Genomic DNA, 16476 nt, shown 5'->3' on the forward strand with positions numbered 1-16476 from the left:
TTTAATTTTGAAACAAAGAGCAGAAAATAACATGGCGTGTTTACCAACTGAAAACATAAGAGTTTTCAGTTTTGATACACTTAATAAACAAAAATAAACATTCAGTCACCAGTCAGAGCCAATCAAGGGAAAAATCACCATCTGCAGTCACTGGCCAATTGAATGGTCCAGCAGTTTCCCTGTTTGTTTTTGTCTTTTTTGTCTGCATGGATTTCTCCAAATGATAAGAAAGGAGTCACCAGATCAATTCCATCACCACTCGTCTGGCAGAGCCCAGTTTATAGGTGAAAGATCAGGACCCACATTTGAGAGCCAGCATGTTAATTTGTTTCTAGTTTGTGTCGACCACCTTTACTGTCCCTGAGCTTTGTAGACTCAAGAGATTATAAGTGCTGTCAGGAGAGAGAGTCATCGACGGCCCACTGCAGCTGTTCCTCTGTCAGACTTGTTAAAAATGCTTAAGGGCGTCACCTTTAGCATGTTGGGCAGTAGTCACACATTTATGTGTTGCAGTGCGCCTTCCCCATCAGTCTTTCAGGCTTTTATAAAAACCAGTCTGTTTTGGGAGTTGGCTGAAAAATGCAAAATAAGGGGGGTCCCAAAGCTACTGTAATTAGTCTCAAGCATCAGTCAGCCTTTTCTCATTAATAATGTATTTCTTAGCTGCAGTCCTGACAGAGGGAGTGGATTTGGGTCTTTATTCTGAGACTCAGCAACAATGCCAGGCAACCCTTGAGGCCAATCTGCTTTACTCGAAAGCCATCCCCCTGAGAAAACATGTTTCAGTGCTCAGCCAAGTCCTTCATGTCCAAACTGTTAATTAAAATATGTTTACAGCCTAAACTATGTAAGGCCCTAATTTAACTTCACATAACCGTAAAATATGCAAGGCGTTTGTTGAGATTTTTCTAAAACATGCATTACTGGAAATCTTCCGTCAAAGCAACCAGCTGTGCTAATCTTATAGAACAGTAACAACATCTAGAGACCTTAACGGATCTCAGTTTAAATGGAGCATTGTGTCATTTTTATGGGTGGAAGTAAGCATGTCAACCAGGTTATCTCTGATATCTGGAACATTTGGCCTTTTCCTGAAAAGTGCCAGTTTAGCATCAGTGTTTAGAAAGTAATGGTGTAAATATAGAGAAGCCTGAAACACAAACACAGAAAATTAGTCTTAAGTGGACCATCTTGTTCAGGTTATTTATCTTTTCTTTCTACGTCCTTTTCTATTATTCAGTTACTTCATGCATTGTAGAGCTACTTAAAGATTCAATTTGCAGGACTGATTTATGAGCACAGATACACTCTGCATAAAAAACCTCTGTCTTTGCACAGACAAGAAGTTCAGCATGGTTTGGATGCTATATTTGAACTACATGCAATAATGAATAGCAGTTTTGTTTTGAGATAGCACCGAGGTTTTGCTTGTTCATCCTTAAAAGTAAAGTGTTTAAATAAATGTATGAAAGAATCAGGAGCGTCGCGGTGTGTCATGTCATAAGATGGACGTCAGATTGCACCTTTTAAAGTAACAAAATTGAGAAAAGCATTAGTATAAAACTAGAAAAAATACAATGACCGCAGTCACTGAACACTACGGCATGGACAACGCTCATCCACACTGATTGGTCAAACTCATGGAAATAGAAGAAATACACCTCCATGAGGGGCAGATCTGCCGAAGAGAAACCTCTATGCAACTAAAACTTCTATGTTTTTTGCAGCAGGACTTGCCTTGAAGATTACTTACTATAGCCTTTTCTCAGACATACTAAAAGGACCTGGTTTATGCCAGAGCGTATTTTCCATCAGTGTAAAGAAATATTAGTTGGTGTACATTAATGTTTTAAGCTATATAATTAACATGATGTACTTAAATTGTACTTAAACTTTTTTTTTTTTTCTTGCTCTCGGTGGAAGACACACGCATTTTCTCTCCCTCCCTCCCTGCTGATCCCTGCTTCTGCTTTTTGTCTGTATTTTTCTCAGAGCCTCGCTTTGCATATCCTCCAAACTTGTAAATTATGGATTTGGTCAGCTGGACTCTCAACATAATTGGTAAAAAAAAAATTTTTCCTACGGGAAGACAGGGTAAAGGAGACCCTCTTGTCCAGACGGGACGTTCTTCTCTGGAAACACAATGGATTCTTGGCAGCAGTGGAAGATTGTGTGCCTGACTACAATGTCGGTCGCGGACGTAGAAAATGTATGCATATTTGGACTTTGATAACAGGATTTCTGCTTTTTGGAGTTGGTGGTTACCTGGCTTATCGAGTGATTCGCAAAATGTGGGTGGCTGTTCAAAGCATTCCAACGCTGCCTGCGATGTTAGATGGAGTCTGTAGAGCGACCAACACTCAGACTGAAATGTTAAGAGAGCAGAATCGCAAGTTGGACACGATTCTTGAACATAATCGCAGCCTGGCAGCGGTTGGACTCAGAGGTTAAAGGATATAATCTTGGAGAAGTTGTATGCTCCAGATCTGCGGAAAGTACCAGAAATTTGGCTATTTGGATTCACAATTGAGACATACCAGTAAAACTCTTAAGGTAGTTGGAAATTCACAACTGCCTGAACCACAACATTTATTATTTTTCTAAATCTGGCGCCCCAATGTGGCCTTGGCAACTTCTGCTAACTGGCTATCAACAAAATATCTCCTAGTTGTTATATAAACACGACGCTCTTCCCCAGCACTCCCCTATCAGCTGTGTGCTGATAGGACTATGCGGCCGATTGATAAAACGTCCACCTCTCTTCTCAAGGACAATGGCGCTTCTATCAGTGTTGACAGTCTAATTCTTGCAAACACACTCAGACTTATATATTCGCACTCTCAAGATTCCACCGTACCCTTGATAAATCTTTACTTGTGTGTGTTGTTTACCCCTGCTGAGGTTTTTTTGTACTATTTCAGACGCTATTCTGCTAAAAATAGTCTGAAATATGATTTTTTTTTTTCCTCCTGTCTTACTTTACCTAAATGTGTGATTTCATTACTTTTCATAGATTTTACCAGCGAAAACCAAACATTATTAGTAACTTGGACTTTAGCTGCTCTTACACCAATGACCCAGCTTTCTTAATTAGATTATTTAGTTCAACTTCAGCACCAGTAAAAGCAATATATTATTAGCACTTGAAAATGTGGATTGAAGCTGTTTTGTACCAGTGACTCAGCTTCACTAGTTAGAATTCAGTGGAATGAGACTTCTTAGCACAAGATGCTTTCCCCTACATAGAGGACTTAATGATATAATTACCTCTTTAGAAAGATTGGTTTAGAACCAGCTCTTACCAGTAAAACCCAAAGGATTATTAATGTTATCTGTATCATTGTAATATTGACCAGAGATTTCTCAGAAGGATTCATAGATTTTTAGATTTCTTAGCATTTGATTTGTTTTTCTGTGTTCTTTGTGATTCTATTGTAATTGTATGTACAGCGCTTTGAGTGTCTCGTTACTGAAAAGCGCTATATAAATAAACTTACCTTACCTTACCTTTCCTTAAATTGCAAAATTAGAATCCCTTGTTATTTGTGTGAATGGCTTTCACTCAGTCCATGTTGTATGTGTGGCTCTGTGTCAGATTGTCAGTTTAAATCTTTCAAAAGGTAATTATTAATTTTATTTGGATTATGCAAATTAATAATCATAACACTGCTCAAATGTCACATATCATGAATGAATGTATAATGTTTGCAGAAGGCAACTTCCTATAAAACATGAGACATATGCCTCTATTCCATGGACTTTACTTTGGCCAGCTCCGCACCACTCAGCCTGTTGTGTGACCGTTTCCATTAATGGCTTTTCCAGCCCGGTATTTGCTTCTTGGTCGGGCAGGGCCAAAATGTGGTATGGACAGAGTGCTGTTCACTGACTGGCCATGGGCGTGGGCAGTTGTATGTCAGGGGCATGATATACAGGTCCTTCTCAAAATATTAGCATATTGTGATAAAGTTCATTATTTTCCATAATGTCATGATGAAAATTTAACATTCATATATTTTAGATTCATTGCACACTAACTGAAATATTTCATGTCTTTTATTGTCTTAATACGGATGATTTTGGCATACAGCTCATGAAAACCCAAAATTCCTATCTCACAAAATTAGCATATCATTAAAAGGGTCTCTAAACGAGCTATGAACCTAATCATCTGAATCAACGAGTTAACTCTAAACACCTGCAAAAGATTCCTGAGGCCTTTAAAACTCCCAGCCTGGTTCATCACTCAAAACCCCAATCATGGGTAAGACTGCCGATCTATTGACACCCTCAAGCAAGAGGGTAAGACACAGAAATAAATTTCTGAACGAATAGGCTGTTCCCAGAGTGCTGTATCAAGGCACCTCGGTGGGAAGTCTGTGGGAAGGAAAAAGTGTGGCAGAAAACGCTGCACAACGAGAAGAGGTGACCGGACCCTGAGGAAGATTGTGGAGAAGGGCCGATTCCAGACCTTGGGGGACCTGCGGAAGCAGAGGACTGAGTCTGGAGTAGAAACATCCAGAGCCACCGTGCACAGGCGTGTGCAGGAAATAGGCTACAGGTGCTGCATTCCCCAGGTCAAGCCACTTTTGAACCAGAAACAGCAGCAGAAGCGCCTGACCTGGGCTACAGAGAAGCAGCACTGGACTGTTGCTCAGTGGTCCAAAGTACTTTTTTCGGATGATAGCAAATTCTGCATGTCATTCGGAAATCAAGGTGCCAGAGTCTGGAGGAAGACTGGGGAGAAGGAAATGCCTGAAGTCCAGTGTCAAGTACCCACAGTCAGTGATGGTCTGGGGTGCCGTGTCAGCTGCTGGTGTTGGTCCACTGTGTTTTATCAAGGGCAGGGACAATGCAGCAAGCTATCAGGAGATTTTGGAGCACTTCATGCTTCCATCTGCTAAAAACTTTATGGAGATGAAGATTTCATTTTTCAGCACGACCTGGCATCTGCTCACAGTGCCAAAACCACTGGTAAATGGTTTACTGACCATGGTATCACTGTGCTCAATTGGCCTGCCAACTCTCCTGACCTGAACCCCATAGAGAATCTGTGGGATATTGTGAAGAGAACGTTGAGAGACTCAAGACCCAACACTCTGGATGAGCTAAAGGCCGCTATCGAAGCATCCTGGGCCTCCATAAGACCTCAGCAGTGCCACAGGCTGATTGCCTCCATGCCACGCCGCATTGAAGCAGTCATTTCTGCCAAAGGATTCCCGACCAAGTATTGAGTGCATAACTATACATGATTATTTGAAGGTTGACGTTTTTTTGTATTAAAAACACTTTTATTTTATTGGTCAGATGAAATATGCTAATTTTGTGAGATAGGAATTTTGGGTTTTCATGAGCTGTATGGTATGCCAAAATAATACGTATTAAGACAATAAAAGACCTGAAATATTTCAGTTAGTGTGCAATAAATCTAAAATATATGAATGTTAAATTTTCATCATGACATTATGGAAAATAATGAACTTTATCACAATATGCTAATATTTTGAGAAGGACCTGTAGTGTTCGCTGTGGTAGCGGGGAGAATGACAAGCCATGGATTTTACAGCACAGCGCAGTGCTGGGAAAAGCTAAAAATAACTTGAGAGCGACTGGAGGCGGAGCTCCAAGCCATAACTGCAGCCGTCAGTGTGTCAGGGGAAACACAACAGGTTCTGTGGTGAGTGGAGTGGAGACGTATGGTGCTCGAACAGTGAACAGAAAAGAGGCAATTGGGGCGACCAGATTCATAAATCAGGCGTTACCCTTCCAAAACAACAGTGGTACCTTCCAATTAATTGAGTAGCATAACCAGTAGACTCTGAACAGATTGTAGAAAATCATTTTCATCCTTGGTTGGTATAGCAGATACAAAAAATCACTAAGGTGGGTGCCATTTGATGCGCAGTCTGTACAGAATGCCCTGTACGGAAATAGTTTTTACGTATCTATTAATGTTATTGAAACTTCTCAAATGTTGCAGTTTTTTTTTTTTGCCACAGTGAACTGCTGACATTGTTTCTGCAGAGAAAGTACGCATGACCAACTTCCTTTTAGAGATGAATAGTTCCCCTAGGGGGTACCGGCGCCTGGACCTGGGAGTATAGAGTATGCATGGGGAGTGTGAGAGAATGTATGACGTCCATTGTTGTTTGTCTTTACGTTGGGTGCGATTCATTTTATGTGTATGCATGAGGGTGGGAGTGGGTGATTGTGACTGTGTGTGCCTGTTTTTTGTTTGTTTTTTTGTGACAGGTTGGGTCTTGGACTGCTCCCTCTCCTGGATCAGCTTAGGCCCCCCCATATTATGGGGGGCCTATTTCCTCCCTGCCACACTACCTGGCGGTGGTTGGAGTCTCTGCCCGCTGGTGTACTTGTGGTTCTCGGTGTCCGGGGCTGGGTGCTTTGGTGTGTGCTGGCTCACTCCTGGTGGCTGCTTGCCGGGGCCTGGCCCCCTGGGCTCTGTCGGGCCTCTGCTTGGGGGGGTGGTGTGTCCCGGGGTCTTGGGTTTCTGGGTCCATGGCTGGATCTGCTTGGGCGTGGACGGTTGCCGTCGGGGCCTGTGGGCTCGTTGCTGCAGCTCCCTGGGGCTTCTGCACTGTCGCTGCTGGGTGGATCCCCTGGGACTCTCCACTGCTCTTCTCTGGAGGGGTTGCGGTAGTCCCGGCGGTGGTTCTCCTGGGGTTCCTGTGCTTTGGGGGGCCTTTGGATGTCTGTGGCTCGGATCTCCTCAGTGTCCGTCCAGGGACCATGGGGCAGGTCTGTGGGTCCTTGCTATTGCATATTTTTGTGGAGAAACCTTATATTCAAAAGAGCGTCGACACTCATACTCACAGGTGTTAAGCTTCCGGTGTTGACACATACACAGATGTTCTATATTGGGCTGCACCTCTCACTAAGTACATTTTACATTCATAAATATTTTGTTAAAAAAAAAAAACAGCTGCAGGTGTATAAGCAAGCAGGGTGTAATCTTGTATTCTCTTCATCCTTCTTTCTCTCCTCTGCACTTTCCTCCTTTTCTCTGCTTTTTCTCTTTTGCCCCATCTCTCTTTTTCAAGCTTCTTTTTTCCTTTTCATTTCAGTCTCTGTGTCCGCAACAATTGAAATATTCCCAAAGAAGTTTATTATAAAGTTTATTTTATAAATATCAAGCAGAGCTTTAAAGCATTAGCTGTGATGCTCCTCTTGTGAAAGTAAATCTGTTGGGTAATTTCTTGGCACTCAGACAACAATTCTGAGCGCTACTCTGCTGGACAGGACATGGTAAAAAAAAAAAAAAAAGAGATGAAAAGTTCCTCGTTCATATGTTACAGTAAAAGGGACTTCTTTGTGTTTCTAAGCATTATGTTGCGGTCCATTCGGATCAGTTCAAGATTCTGTTTGTCTTTCGCCTCTCTGAGCACAGCCAAAACCATGCAGGCGTGCTGCAGGGTTCCAGTGGTTTGTCTTTGATGGGGCTATTTTACTTCCACACCAGCCCTTTTTTTTTCTACAGTTCACACATTTTGAACTAAACTTGTCAGGGTTTTTTTTCTCTCTGTTGTAGCTTTTGTTAGTTTGCCATTAGTGTAGCATTCTTCTTTTTATGTCTGCTTGGTATTCTTGGTAAAACTCACTTCCATATTATTATTTTTCTACATTTACACACACACACTTGAACACTGCTCCTCCTCTGTATGTCTCGTTCCTTGAGTCAGTTTTTTTTTCTACCCCTCTCTTTTTTGGTTAAACCTTCCATTTTGATGAATCATTGATGACCCCAGGTGTCCTGAGACCTGAGGGGATGTCATGATTGGCTACCCAGTCCTTTTGTAGACCCCCCCCCCCCACCCCTATTACACACACACACACCTGCAGTGCAGGCTCCTCTCGCCCCCTCCTTGCTTTTCAAAATCACAGTTACTCCTTATCCTAACTCCAGCCCCAATTTTCTCCCTCTTGCTCGTTGGCTGTTTCTTATCTCAGTCTTCCCTCTCTCCTCATTGGATGTCGGCAAGCCAGCTTCAATTAAAGAAGCAGCGGGGTTCTCTAAGCCATTAGCCATATTAGTGTTGGGTCCATGCCCATACCCCTCTCGAACAAAGACCTGAATGCTTCCTGGAGCAGTTTGGTTTTGGGGTTTGTCTAGATTTGCTGATTTGCAGCCACACAATCTCTTAGAGACTCAGTCAGTGGCTCAGCAGTCTTAAAGACCAGCACTCTCCCATCTTACTGAATATTGAGTCTTAAAGAAAGCATTTCACCACAATGGAGCAGACTCTAAACTTGACATTCAAGTCTGAACAATACGACAATAAATGTTAGGACAGCTGATTCCCACAATAGGACAATGACTTTGTTGCTCATTGATTGAGAAAGATGTCAACACAATGAAAATGACGACTTGCTCATTTGATTAATTACATCTAAAGTCTTCTCAGTTCCTTCCTGTGGGTTTTATCATATACTTAACCTTTCACAATGATTTTTTTTGTCCCCAGATCACAGTCACACACCTCAGTCCTTCAACACAGCCAGGCTCCACTCATCAATCATCTTTGATTTCCTGCCACACATTCAGATAGCACGGTAATGTCTCTGAGTGTTGGGCCTAATGTGTGTATGCATGTGTTTTGTGCGTGTTCCTGAGCAAGATGGAGAGAGCAAAGTCTATTAAGCATTTGACAACTGAAGACCTCCCACTCTAAAGACCCTGCTCAAATTGTCCTCTCTCCCAATCCCAGAAAGCTTAGGAGCGGACAAAGGCGTGTCTCTGGAATGGAGGGACGACTATTTTCTTTCTAATGAAGCTGTCCATCACATGTCCTGTTGACAGAAGGCCTTGATAACACTCCCACCTGCCCACTCTCCTAAACAACCAGTTAGGAAGCTAAATCCACTGGAGTTTTATTTGTTTGGCATGAAAAGAGTACAGATTCATAAAAAATACCATGACCTTAAGTATTTTCTCCAAGTTTGTATTTACCTTTTTATTAGGGGTGTATCTTTATACTCAGCTCATGAGATACAGAAAAAATAAAGATTTCAGAGATCCTAAACTGTTTTTAAGAATCTGTAATCAGTGTAGAATATTCTAGTCCATACTTAATTCCAACATGGTCAGAATACCATCAGCTGCAGAATATATTCTAGTTGCTGGTCGAAAAACCACTGCCATTTGCTTATTGAAGTGGTACCAACTGATACCAGCAATACAAGCAACAAAACATTGTATTTCTTTCCATTTTGTGCAATGTATTTCATTTAAACACTAAAGGAACGTGTTCCCAAATACGTGGGATGCGAAGCATCAGAAGTGCTAATAGTTTATACCAACAATGTTTATGACATTCTATTCACCTGGCAAAGATGTGTATTTTTCTTTCTAATCCTAAACCTAACATAAAACATTGCGACAGAGCAACAAATCATTTTATTTGGGTCTGTTTCCAAGGCAGGTGGAGGAACGGGTATGCACTAAACTAAAACAAAACCACCTAAATACATTTAAACGTCTGACCAATCACTGCAGGAGGTTTTAAACATAAGGGTAAGAAGTTTTACTAGTGCACATGAGGTCTGCTGATTTACTTACTAATTATTTTAATATTATGGGTCTGTTTTCTAGCTTTTTGAGCTAAATCAAAACCTTACTTGTTTTTCAAACAAAGTTTTTTGCTGATTCATCAGTCTGACCATGTTAATCAATAAAAGTCCCCCACTGTTACAAGTCACATGTTAATAAATGAAGAGTTCATTTTATCTGTAATCAGCCTCAAATTACACCTGAATGAGGTCAACATAACCCAATCTAATCTATAGAGTTAGCAGCTGTTTCCAGTGGTTCCTGTTTAAGAAAGAAGTGTTGTTTAACCAGCTGTTAGTCACCAATGTAAAGATCACATTAGACCCAGGAAGTACCCACCAGCAGCTACCTAATGAGTTAAAAAAAAAAAAGTGAAGGGTGATTGTGAAAGAAATGTGGATTAGGAACGCCTGTCACTGCTCCCTTTTTAAAGCTTCAGTGGGTTTATGTCAGCATGGGCACCCTGGCTGCAGATAAAACACATCCGGGATGAAAGAAGGCAGTCTCGCCACATCTGAGTGACTGGCCAAGCCTGTGAAATATTAATGCAGGGCTTTGTTATATTGTTTGCTCAGTGGTTCAACTGTCGGTGAGTCCCACTCTAGAACCAAGAAGCTGCAAAAAATGAGGTCGGCGTTTTTTTTTAGAAATTTCTCAGCAGAGATTTAGAGGAATTGGTGTGAAATTAAAATGAACCCAACTCTTTTATCAGGCTGCCATGAAGATTACAGGTTCGCGTCAGCACCCCAATTTTGTTGAATGGAAACACTGCTTAGGATAATGAAATATAGTTGACATAATCCTACTGTTATGGAAAGGAAAAGTACACTCCACTTCAAGTCCAGGCTTTACACACTAGAACTTCATCATTATGACCAGATTCTAAAATGATTTACATTTACTTTTAATTCCAGAGTAATAAAATACACGTTTTTCTTCAAATAAAAATGAAGCCCAAATTAAAAAGCCATGTGTAAAAAAACAAAGTACACCCCATCATTTAAAACCTGCAAAGCATAGCCCTTTGTTTCGGCACAGCTCTCCTGAGTTCCTGCCACAGCATTTCAGTTTGGGCTGAGGTCTGGAGATTTACATGTCAACATGCTAATTATTTTCCTTTTTAGTTCTGGTGTAGATTTGCTTTGCCTGCAGTTTACGAGATGTTTGTCTCGATATGCTATTTTGTTTTACAAACATGGTGATGTGCAATATCTTCAAACATCTTCACTTCTTCTTTTTGAGGGTTTTTCAGATGCAACTTTGCAAACCTGAGTCACACTGTCATATAAGTGATTAGCGAGAAAGTAAACTTTCAGGCAACACACACCTGTATGCTCCAGACTTTCAATAGGCCTGGTTTTATAAAGGTTTTTACACTTGCCGATTATCAGTTTATTAAATGGCTGCTCCACTCCCTTATTAATCCTATGGCGGCAACATGGGGAAACTTGGGTGAACATGGGTGTTTTCACACATGTTTTTCCATCTTGACTTGTTTAATAAATAATGACGGTTTGATGTGTGTGTGTGTGTGTGTGTGTTTGTAAACTTGAGGTTATATTTAAATAATGTTACAACCTGGTGAAGACCAGATAATTTTATGTCCTGATCCATAGAATCCTTGAACTTAGAGGGTGTACCTTCTTTTTAAAATGACTGTAATTCTCATTTTCTTTCCTACTATATTAAAGTTGGGGCTTTTTAATTTCATAAGCTTAAACAAAGCTCTTAAAACCAACATAAGTTGTAATCTATTGTGTGCTGTTTAACAGTGTATCCTAACAGTGTTTAGTTGAACTTGTGTCATACATTTCTCTTGGCAAGGAGCTAGTCTTGGCTTGGTGATATTATGCTGGTGGACAACAGCAGTAAGGAATCCCTGTCTAAACATTTAGAAAATGCGTGGCATCTAGAGAGGCGCCTTGGATACCAGGCATGGGGGACAGCGAGAGGGAGAGAGACGGCCAAGAGGAGGTTATACTGAGACGGGTGAGGCAGAAAGGGACATGGGCTGGCTCCACTTAGCATGTTATGAGTCAGGGGTTTGCCAGGGGTCACGAGCTCCATGAATAAAACAAATCATATTCTCACACTACAATGTTTCAACATCCAGCAATAGATTCCACTGGGAATAGATGAAGGGCTCTTTATTCTTGTTCAGGACCTGTTTGAGAAAACACACTGCATGATTCATAATGATAAAAGTTCTAAGAGTGGTGTCTGGGCAGAAAGCATCCTCAAGCCACAGTGCAGGCATACCGCTTTTTTAGATAGATTCTGGTTTATTGCCATTGAAATCGTCTGGATGCAGCTTTTTCCATTTCTTTAATTTAATATCAGAGCTGGAAATCTTATTTGATGTTCCCAGACCTCCTAAAATAACGCTGAAAGGGTTTTTCTATTATAAACAAAAAGCCACCAAGCAACATTGCTGGCCTTTCAGTGAGGTAGAGAGTTGCTCAAGCGTCCAGAAACAGTGTGACAAACCGATTCAAATGCCCACAGATTGGGAGAGCTGGCACTCAACTCTATTCACTGGACCGAGGCATGTCGTCACAACAACGAAGGACGACAAAGGATTTACTGAGTCTATTGAGCGCTGTGAATGAAGAGGCAGCCGTGTGTGTGTGTGTGTGTGTGTGTACGCTCAACTCAGAGTTGTGAGGTGGCCGTACAAGCCGTAGGTGGTAATGTATGCAGGCCATCCACAAACACATGAATACACATGCTCGCCCCGCCCACCTCCTTGTTAGTATTCTGCCACACAATGACTCCGCCAGGATGGGCTTGATGACATCATGTTTTATGCAAGCATATGGTCAGCCTGAATTTAAACCCCAGACTGGCACAGAGATACCACCTGAGTTGGATTTGTCCTGAATGTAAATGCCTTCCTGTTGTCAGCTTTGCATTGCTTCTAGTTTTGGCTTAATAGAATACATCCAATATATTCAGTGCTCTTTATACCTGAACATGTTCTCATAATTATTATGGGAGATTTGCTGCTTGTCATGCACATCATCATTTTAATTGCTTATGCAGTAATGCCAGCTCAGATCTGCTATGCTGCTCTTTGACTTTAATGGGTAGAAGACATTGGGAGTCTCAGCTAACCACACTAAGAGCTACTTGGTTGCGCTGATAGCTAAGGGAAGAAGACTCAAAATTAGCTATTTTCTATTTCAGTGAGATGTTTAAAGTGAAGTCGGAAGAACATCTGAAATGTAGGAAGCTATTTAAAAGAACATTTTAGTTACTACATGTCCAGACGTGTCTGGTCTGTGAGAAGGTGAGAGTGAGACTTTCAGTAGAAAACGGGAATCCAAACATAGTACAGCAAAGGTGGTGTGTTTTGTTCTTTATTGCTTCAGTGTCATCAAACATGCTGGACTTGAGAATTTTGACAAAACTTTGAAAATCTCATAGTTAAGGTAGGAAACTACATTCTCTATGAAATATACACATGTCGCTAATGCTAGTTGTTCTATCCACCTAGATTCTACAACCAGTTTAAAATGTCAGCATCATAATCATTCTGTCTTTGTTTTAAAATAATACTAAAACCCTATTTTACTGTGAACCCCTACCCTCCTCCCACAAACACACACCTGCGGCTTTTTGAGGTGGTCTTGGTTTGCTTCCAAACAAACTCTGGTGCGGTTCACTTATGGTGTGAATATTAACTGGCCTTGATCTGACCCAACTACAGAAAACATAGGTCTCATTGGACTTAGTAAGCCACCATAGCAGTGAACGTCGTACTGAAATCATACCTGAACTGCCCTCTTTTGCTTCGCAGCGCTGTTGCCTGCAAGTTTTAGCTCGGTGAAGAGCACAGCATTTATATTTTCGGCTTGCAGCAAGCATTCTCCAACGGGGTTCCAAAAGTATAAATAGAACGTTGCAAAACCTGTCTTGAATGAGCTGTCTTGGCCCTCACATTGATATTCCAGCTGTAATAACAGCACAAATATGCCGAACAGAGGTGCTGCACACACTACTTCTAGTTGTTTTCCTCCATTTCCCAGTCTGTGCTCTGTCCTGTTGCCGTCATTTCTGTCCAAGGGGAGAAATGATATGCTTATAGTTCACTTGCAGTTGTTTTTCTCCAACGCAGGTTTCACAACATTCTATTTATAATTTTGCAACGCTGCCAGCGAATGGGTGCCGTAAGTCGAAAGAGACGTGTTCTGTCCCACAGAATATTGGTAGCAGCGTTGCTAAGCAACATACAGCTGATGAGGTATGATTTCAGTCCCAACGCACACCTTTGATACCGGCTACGGTGGCTTGTTAAGGCCCAAGGGACGTATGTTTTCTGTTGTTGGGTCGGATTGGAGTTGGTTCGTATTCACACCATAAGCGAACTGCACCAGAGTGTTTGGAAGTGGATAGAGACCACCTCTAAAAGTAGGTCTCGGTATGGTTGTTTGGTCTACACCAGGGTTTGCTTGAGTGTATTCGCACCTGCACAAATCTCCGAATCAAGGGGGGAAACGACTCTGGTTCGTTTAAAGCGGACCAAAAGTGGCAGGTGTGAATACACCCTAGGTGTATTCTGGATTCTACGGGGTCTGCCATTAATCAGACTGGGGTTTGGCTATTTTCACATAGGGCCAAGTGGGTTTGTATATCTTTTCTCCTTAATAAATAAAATCATTTAGCATTTACTCTGCTTATCAAAATAGTTTTATTTGAAGCATTTCAGCATGACAAAAAAGCATAAACAAAAGAAATCTCTGTAATATGAATATATTACATTTTACATGGCAAAAACACATATTTAAAAGCATCTTTTCTTGTACGTTGCTTTGTCATCCAACCCCTGGGTATTCTGATGTCACCCTAAGTCGGGCCAACCCGCTGGCTCCCCTATAGGCCAGAGAGCTGAATTGTGTTGTGATTTGTTGGCTTCTCCTCTTTACTGTTGTCCACTCCTTTCAACAGAAGCTTTTTTTTAATCCGACCTCCACCCTTTTAAGATGCTTTGTCTTATGGTACATAGTGAAAGCGCAGAAAGCTGAGTTGGGCTTAGACTGAAGGACATTTATTCATTGTTATATGTTGCCAATTTCAGTGCAACCTTTGTACCGTAGATGTTAGCCTCAGCTGTTTCTGTCTGTCATAGTTTTTTCTTTGTCTTGTCAAGTCACCACCACCTTCCTTATGGATGCTGGTTGACCCTCCTGTATGTTGAACGTTGAACTTAAAGATTACTGCACCGTCAGCTCCTGCCTGTTATATCTGCATCACAGGTCACCCTATCTGGTTCATAGCCATATAGACTCAGATCTGATTTCGGGAAAGATAGGCTCCAGGTGGGAAAGAGGATTTGGTGAAGTTGTTCCTTACTTAATAAACGGTTGAAGCTGAAGATCAGAACAATAAAGACTGTTTTAACTTGAACACTTAAACAAGAAGCTAAGGATAAAAAAAATGCCCCAGCAAATTGATTTTAATTTGAAATACACAGCTAGTGTGTAACACCTGATGAAGAGAAGGAAGAAGCATAATAAAGAGATTTTATCTTGGTCCAAAAGGAGTAGAAACTCAGAGGTGTCAAAAAATCAATCTCATAATGTTAGCAGCATACAGTATGGCAAACAGGCTCAAAACGTTTTTGGGTTTTTTTGTTTTTTTTACTCAGACTCAATGTTAGTCAGAGCTCTGGTTAAAAAGTAAGCAAAGGTAAATAGTCGGTGCAGCGCAGCTTTTAATAATTATTCCTGATCAATTTAAAAATGATACAGCAGTCATGAAAGTCCAATTGTTTTTGGGCTGGGCTTAGCCCCCCTGCCCTTTAAGGATTGTTAGAACACCCCTGCTCAGAGTAAAAAGGTTTTATATGGTTGAAAGGACCAGAAAGACTTCTTAATGACACTGCCATCTTTATGGGACTGAAATGAATTATTTAGTATTGGAAAAAAAATTTATGTTTAATCATAGCATGATGTTAATGTGTTTAGAATTATTTTTTAAAAGTTTAATTAGATTTATTGAAAATTCATTTAAATAAATGTTTCTTATGAGGATACCTTTTAGTTTTTCTTCATTTTATAAACAGAATTAACTGGAGGCTTTCAGAAGAGGCAGATATGAAAGATAAAAATAATATCGAGCTAATGTTCAAAACTGGACTTGAAATGAAACAGAGAAAACTTTCCACAGCGAGGCACTCCTTGAACTGCAGACACCCTTCTCATTGTATACAACAGATCCTAATCCTATATTTAAAAATGCCTATGCATTGTGGCTTCTTGCTTCCCCAGGGCAGTGTTCAGATAAGCTCCATTCTGTAATTGACTGATTAATTATTTAATGTGGCTCCTCACTTTGAGGAGCCATAAAACTACTGTTAGGAGGGCCTTGTTTCCTCTTTTTCGCAGTAACTCGTTGATGGAGTGGCCTTTTTGGCATTCGCTGATGGTCCACTTTGTTAAACTGCTGCGGTGAATGATCGTCATTATAGGCTCATTAGTAATAGATTAGAAGGCATTTAAACAGCTTTTACAGTGGATCTTGGGTTGTGCATGACGTGTTGGAGCAAGCAGGGGTGCCTAACACCTGCTTTTCCCAACGAAAGTAGCGCTGCCTTCAGGGTGAATGGATCCTGTCATAAAACAGCCTGACTGAGTGTATGTGTGGGTGTTTGCACATGATAGATGTGTGTGTGTGTGTGAAGCCTTTCCTTTTCGTTTTAAGGGAAGTAGCTTTTATCCTGTGTCCGTTTACTGCAGCCACTTGGTCAGAGAGCTGTGAAAGGGACACTATTCGCCCCCAAAGCAGACAGAGAGCCCCTTCAGCACACCGGAGGGACACAGAGAGAGAGAGACCCTCTGTGTCTGCATGAGAACTAAGGGGAGAGAGATGCCCATTGACCCAGACGAAGCCTACGGAAATGGAGAAAGGCC

General features: G+C 41.2%; 1 protein-coding gene across 1 annotated transcript in view; it reads left to right on the forward strand.

Annotated features, from left to right (window-relative positions):
* LOC124871733 (plexin-B1-like) overlaps positions 1-16476 on the forward strand; it is a 94659-nt gene that overhangs the window by 20660 nt on the left and 57523 nt on the right. Inside the window, exon 2 of the mRNA XM_047371239.1 lies at positions 8481-8568. The gene's annotated coding sequence lies outside the window, so the exon portion shown is untranslated. The remainder of the gene's footprint in view (positions 1-8480; positions 8569-16476) is intronic.

Source organism: Girardinichthys multiradiatus, chromosome 1 (genome assembly GCF_021462225.1).
Source record: "Girardinichthys multiradiatus isolate DD_20200921_A chromosome 1, DD_fGirMul_XY1, whole genome shotgun sequence".
NCBI lineage: Eukaryota > Metazoa > Chordata > Actinopteri > Cyprinodontiformes > Goodeidae > Girardinichthys > Girardinichthys multiradiatus.